Genomic DNA, 5,729 nt, shown 5'->3' with positions numbered 1-5,729 from the left:
ATCATTGGTCCTACATGGAATTGCTTCTACCCATTTTGATACGTAGTCAACAGCAACCAATATGTATTGATGGCCAAAAGAAGGGGGAAAGGGTCCCATGAAGTCGATACCCCATACGTCAAAAATCTCAACCACTAAAATTGGATTTAGTGGCATCATGTTCCTTCGTGTAATGCTTCCCATTCGTTGACACCTATCACATGAAGAACAGAAAGTGTAAGCGTCTCGAAATATAGATGGCCAATAGAAACCACATTGTAAAACTTTAGTCGCTGTTTTCTTAGCACTGAAATGGCCTCCACAAGCTTGTTCATGGCAGAATGAAAGGATATTCTGAATTTCACTTTCTGGGACACATCGTCTAACAATTTGGTCTGCACAATACTTGAACAAATACGGGTCATCCCAAAAGAAATTCTTTATCTCTGCAAAGAATTTAGCCTTGTCTTGCTTGGTCCAATGCTCTGGAAGTTTACCTGTAACAAGATAATTAACTATATCAGCATACCAAGGTAATACTTCCACATTCATTAATTGTTCATCTGGAAATGACTCATTCAATGGTAATGATTCTGTAATTGTGTCAAAATGGAGACGAGAGAGGTGGTCCGCCACAACATTTTCTGTCCCTTTTTTATCTTTGAATTCCAAGTCAAATTCCTGCAAAAGTAACACCCAACGAATTAGTCTGGCTTTTGCATCTTTCTTTGTGAGAAGATATTTAAGAGCAGCATGATCTGTGAATATAATTATTTTACAACCAATGAGATATGATCGAAATTTTTCCAATGCAAACACTACTGCTAGCATTTCTTTTTCAGTAGTTGAATAGTTCAACTGTGCATCATTTAATGTCATACTAGCATAGTAAATAACATGGGGAATTCGATCAACTCTTTGTCCTAATACTGCTCCTACTGCATAATCAGATGCATCACACATGAGCTCAAATGGTAATTTCCAGTTCGGGGGCTGAATGATGGGTGATGATGTCAACAAATGCTTTAATTTTTCAAACGCAACAAGACATGAATCATCAAAGACAAAAGGTACATCCTTAGCAAGCAAATTGCATAAGGGTCTAGAAACTTTGCTAAAATCTTTAATGAAACGTCTATAGAAACCAGCATGCCCAAGGAAAGATCTTACTTCTCTGACTGTTTTGGGTGGAGGAAGATTAGAAATGAGATCCACCTTGGCTTTGTCAACCTCAATACCTTTGCTCGAAATGATGTGACCGAGAACAATACCTTGTTTTACCATAAAATGGCATTTCTCCCAATTTAAGACCAAGTTCTTCTCGATACATCTCTGCAGAACTAGTGTTAGATGATGTAAACATTGATCAAATGAGTCACCAAAGACAGAAAAATCATCCATAAAGACTTCAAGGAATCGTTCCACCATATCAGAAAAAATGCTCAACATGCATCGTTGAAATGTAGCAGGTGCATTACATAATCCAAATGGCATTCTCCTATATGCAAATGTGCCAAAAGGGCAAGTGAAAGTAGTTTTCTCTTGATCTTTTGGTGCTATGGGAATCTGATTATATCCTGAGTAACCATCTAGAAAGCAATAAAATTCATGTCCTGCTAATCTATCAAGCATTTGATCAATAAATGGTAAAGGAAAATGGTCTTTACGTGTGACAGAATTCAATTTTCTATAATCAATGCATACACGCCATCCTGTAGTCACTCTAGTGGGTATCAATTCATTATCAGCATTGGTAACTACTGTGACTCCTGACTTTTTAGGGACAACTTGTACAGGACTGACCCATGAACTATCAGAAATTGGGTAAATGATACCTGCGTCTAATAGCTTAAGGACTTCAGTTCTAACAACTTCTTTCATATTAGGATTTAACCGACGTTGCATTTCCCTAGTAGATTTAGCATTTTCATCAAGGTGAATGTAATGCATGCAGTCTACTGGATTTATACCTTTAATGTCTGCTATGGTCCATCCTAATGCTCCTTTGTGATCTTTTAAAACATCCAACAACTTACCTTTTTGTTCGTCATTTAGGGATGATGAGATGATTACCGGCAGAGTGCTTTCTTCTCCCAAAAATGCATATTCCAGAGTGTTGGGTAATGGTTTGAGCTCGAGTTTCGGTGGTGATTCTGATGATGGGATGAGTTTCTTCTCTGATGGTGCTAGTTGTTCAACTCTTGACTTCCATTTATTAGTGTCCAAGGATGGTGCGGAGTCAAGCAGGGCGTTGACCTCATCGACCGATCTGTCAATATCAAAATTCAAACCAAAGTGAGTTAAACATGTTTGTAAAGGATCACTAAGGTTTGAAACAAAAGTATCATCAACTAATGCTTCAATTAAATCCACATCAACAATTCCATCATCTGCACTGTGAGGTTGTTTGGCAATGTTGAAGATGTTCAGCTCCATAGTCATGTTGCCGAAAGACAACTGCATATTTCCAGTCCTGCATTGAATGTGAGCATCTGCAGTTGCCAAGAAAGGTCGGCCTAGAATAATGGGGATGTGCTTCCTTGAATCCTGTATTGGTTGAGTGTCAATTACAATGAAATCAACAGGAAAATAAAATTTGTCTACCTGGATAAGCACGTCCTCCACAATACCACGAGGTATTTTCGTGGACCGATCTGCAAGCTGTAACACCACTGGAGTTGGGTGTAATTCTCCAAGTCCAAGTTTCACAAACACTGAATAAGGTAACAGATTTACACTAGCTCCTAAATCCAACAAAGCATTCTCAATTGTGTGGTTCCCTATACTACATGAGATAGTGGGGGAGCCAGGGTCTTTGCATTTTAAAGGAATTTTATGTTGGAGTATAGAACTAACATTTTCTGTTAAAAATGCCTTCTTTTGAACATGCATATTTCTCTTTTTAGTACAAAGGTCTTTAAGAAACTTGGCATAAGATGGAACTTGTTTAATAGCATCAAGCAAAGGGATATTAACACTTACCTGTTTGAAGATTTCGAGAATCTCACCTGTGGATTTTCCCTTTTTTCCTTTCGCTAACCTCTGAGGAAATGGAGCTTTGGGAACGTATTCTCGTGGGTTAGTTTCTTCTTTCTCCTCCGGTGATGAGTCCTCAACATTCACAGGTACAATTTGATTTTCTTTTGTCACCGGCATCTCCACTTTGTTGTCGACTTCCTTTCCTTTTCGCAAGGTCATTACTGCTTTGACCTCTCCATGCTGCTGTGGTGAACTGGTACTTGCTTCATGTACTCCTTTAGGATTAGGTACTGGTTGACTTGGAAATTTGCCTTTCTCAACGGTCATTGCCAAGGTCTGAACTGAAGAAGCAAGTTGTCCCACCATCTTCTCGAGGCTTGAAACCGATTGAGCTTGTGAGTTGAAGCCTGCTCTCAACTCATTTCGTAGTCCATCAATGGTGCGGTTCTGTTGCTCAATCGTAGAGTGAGTAAGATTCTTGAGATTTTGGAATGAATCCTCCCATGGTCTGGGTTGAGAGTAGTTCTGGTTCTGATTGTATGGTCTAAATGGTGGTTGAGAGGCTTGAGAAATTTGAGGAATTGGTTGCATTGGTGGAGCTGGAGCTGCTGGTCCATTCTGTTGGAGTCCTTGAGACCATGAAAAATTGGGGTGGTCTCTCCATCCAGGGTTATATGTGTTGGAGTATGGGTTGTAATTTGATGGCTTTCTCATTACACCTATGGCATTGGCTTGATCTGAGTATGAGTCATGGTCATGTGGTTCTGTTGATTTAGCAGTCGATAACGATGCTATTTGTCGAGCAAGACCTTCAACCATCTCCTTGACTTCTTTGATTCCCGAAGTTGACTCGCCAATTTGAACCTCATTTACTCCTTTAATTCTTCTAGTATTCCTGAGTGATCGACTCCGTTGTTGGGAATTATCCGCTTGTCGCTGGAAGAATTCCCAAATTTCTGATGCACTTTTTGACATTAGCTCTCCTCCACTTGTTGCCATTAGCCATTCTTGCACATTTGGTAGTAATCCCTCCAAAAAGTATTGGCATTGGTGCCATTTCTCGTACCCATGATGTGGACACTTCAAGAGTAGCCCATTGAATCGCTCCCATGTTTCGAAAAATTGCTCGTCCTCTCTCTGGGTAAACTCTGAGATTTCCCTGCGAATAGCATTGGTTTTATGCACTGGGAAATATTTATTCAAAAATTTCGTTACCATTTGTTCCCATGATGAAATGCTATTAGCAGGTAAAGTATTTAACCATGAACGAGCTCTATCTTTTAAAGAAAATGGGAATAGTCTAAGTTTAACATCATCATCTGAAAAATTCTCATATTTGAATGTTTGACAAATGGCATGAAAATCATTCAAATGATTATATGGATCCTCATTTTCTAGGCCATAAAATGTAGGGAGACAATTTAACACACTAGGTTTTAATTCAAAACTCCTAGCAGCTACATTTGGGTATCTTATGCATGACGTGCTCAAATTAGCTAAGGGACTAAAATAGTCCTTAAATGGCCTCTCCTGTGGTGCTTGTAAATCCATTTTATTTTTAACGTGTTTGTGTGTGCGAAGTGTTTTTTCTAGTTCAAGGTCTATAGGTTCAAGATTAGGTAATAATGACCTACGACCATGCATGCAAAATAAATAAAATAAAAATAAAGATGCAAACAAAACAAAAAATAAAGATGGGAACAAAACAAATAAAAATAAAGAAGAGTGAGAAATTACGATACTAACCTTATTGCGCTATTACAACCTTTCTATAAAAATACACAAAAATAAATACGTGAAAGAAATTAACTAAAAATTAAATTAATAAGATAAACAAAAAAAATTACAAAGAAAAATAAATGGAAAATTAAATTACAAAATTTTAAAGAAGAGAAAAAGAAAAGAAATACTAACCTTTAAATGTAGATTCACTTTTTTTTTCTTTTTTTTTTAATAATAAAAAAAATACAAGAAAACAAATAAAAGAAATTATTCACAAAAATTAATTCTATGAATTAAAATTACTTACCTCCCCGGCAACGGCGCCAAAAACTTGTTGTGCAAATTTTAATGTACTCGCAAGCGCACGAATCTATTGTAGTATAGATCTATGGTGACGAGTGTCGATCCCACGAGGAGGTGGATTTTAATTGTGTTTAGAATTAATTTTGTAAATGGGTTGTTGGATTTATGGTGGAAATGATTTGGTATATGCTAAAACTTAAATTAAAATGGCGAGGATAAATTCTGAAATTGGTATTGAAATGGCGAGAATAAATTGATGAGAATTATATTGAAATGACGTACTTGGGTATCTGGATCCGTATCAACATGCATCATGGGCTAAATAATCCGTATTAATGCCAATTAAATCATGAGGGGGGAATCCACACCTCATGAACCACGCTCTAATCAATATGGTGCTAAGGGCTTATCGTGCCAAATAATAATAACCTTGTACTAGAGGGCCGGTGAAACCAAGGCGGTACTAGACAAGATTAGTATTATTTGTCGACGAGAAGTCAAAACATCCACAAAAACTAGAGGGGAAGAGAAAATAAATTTACCAAATAAAGCCCATGACACATGTTGAGACTTCACCTTCAACCCAAGCTTGAAAGAAAATTAGCCACTCATAGTTGAACTAGGGGCAAAATGGGAATTTATTAAAATACGAAGAAAATACAAGATGGAGAGGGAATTACAGAAAATGGATCCCAAAAATGGATTCAGAGATATCAAATTAGGGGGGGGAGGCCCCCTTTTTATAG

General features: G+C 37.5%; 1 non-coding gene across 1 annotated transcript; it reads left to right on the top strand.

Moving 5' to 3' along the window:
- Positions 1–4,021: 4,021 nt before the first annotated feature.
- Positions 4,022–4,125, top strand: LOC127901656 (small nucleolar RNA R71). The gene has a single exon (XR_008053900.1). It is a non-coding gene; the product is annotated as a small nucleolar RNA R71 (small nucleolar RNA).
- Positions 4,126–5,729: the final 1,604 nt, after the last annotated feature.

The sequence above is a fragment of the Citrus sinensis genome, chromosome 3 (assembly GCF_022201045.2).
Source record: "Citrus sinensis cultivar Valencia sweet orange chromosome 3, DVS_A1.0, whole genome shotgun sequence".
In the NCBI taxonomy this organism is placed as follows: Eukaryota; Viridiplantae; Streptophyta; class Magnoliopsida; order Sapindales; family Rutaceae; genus Citrus; species Citrus sinensis.
Note: the sequence above shows the minus strand (reverse complement) of the source record. Positions and strands in the feature narration are given on the sequence as shown.